The 1,106-nt window shown below is 36.0% G+C and overlaps 1 pseudogene; it reads right to left on the bottom strand.

Moving 5' to 3' along the window:
- Positions 1 to 333: 333 nt before the first annotated feature.
- Positions 334 to 452, bottom strand: LOC112483826 (annotated as a pseudogene).
- Between the last annotated feature and the right edge of the window lie 654 nt (positions 453 to 1,106).

Below are 1,106 nucleotides of genomic sequence, written 5' to 3'. Positions count from 1 at the left end.
ACCTTATTAGTAATTTTTTCACATCTATTTTCCAGTTCACTAATCTTCTCTTCAGCTATATCTCATTTTATTTAACCTGCCAATTGAAATTTTAATTTCAATGACTATTTTATTTCTCAAGATATAACTTATTTTTTACTGAGATCTCTTTTTAAAACCCTATATCTTTAATCATTTTAAACACACTTATTTTATATTCTTTTTCAATTGTCTTCTTACATCCCAAGTATTGAAGTTTTATTTTATTTATTTATTTATTTAGGCAACCCTTGGTTGACCTCACAGATTGCAAGGACCTTGTCAGCTTACAATCCCTTATATTTTTATATTTTATGCCTACAGCACTTGGTCTTTCTAAGTAGTCTCCCATCCAAGCACAAACCAGGCCCGACCTTGCTTAGCTTCCGAGATCAGACAGGATCGGGCTTGTTCAGGGTAGCATGGCTATAGACCATACTGAAGTTTTAATTCTGCTATTTATTGTGTACCTTCTTACTCTCTGTGCAGTGTATTGTGTCCTTGTATATTTTAAGTTTTTAAAAATAGGGAGTTATCTTCATTGTGGTTTGCTTTTTTCCAATGGGGTCTGTGTTATCAGAGTGTTTCTTGAGAGAGGTTTTCACCTTTGCTTCTGCTAAAATTTTAAAGGCACTTGGGTCTAGAACTATTTTTATGCTAATTTCTTAGCTAGGGAATTCCTGGACAAAGAAAGGGCTATGCTAATGAATTCTTAAGGAGATTCTTACCTTTGCACCTAAATCCAGGCAGAAATAGATAGGCTTCCTTGTTGTTACCCTGCACTAATGGATCCTTAAATTTCTGGCCAGCTTTCACAATCTTGTTCTAACGAAAAAGCCTCAGTTCCCAGTCTTGCCTTGTCTGGCTCCAAGACCTCAACTCCTGCCCCATATAAGCACTGAAATTTAGGTTCCTACATTTTCAAAACCAAAATCCACTCCACTCCCATCCGCTTTAGCATCAAGTCACATGTTTCTGGCACCTCTATTGAAAGCTCAGCAATGCCTTGTTTTAAAATGCTATACAGTATCTAAATATTTGTAGCATGAGGATTTTCAGGTTATCCAAACTACCAAAATGCTGGGCAC

The sequence above is a fragment of the Pteropus alecto genome, unplaced genomic scaffold, assembly GCF_000325575.1.
Source record: "Pteropus alecto unplaced genomic scaffold, ASM32557v1 scaffold97, whole genome shotgun sequence".
Classification (NCBI taxonomy): Eukaryota; Metazoa; Chordata; class Mammalia; order Chiroptera; family Pteropodidae; genus Pteropus; species Pteropus alecto.
Note: the sequence above shows the minus strand (reverse complement) of the source record. Positions and strands in the feature narration are given on the sequence as shown.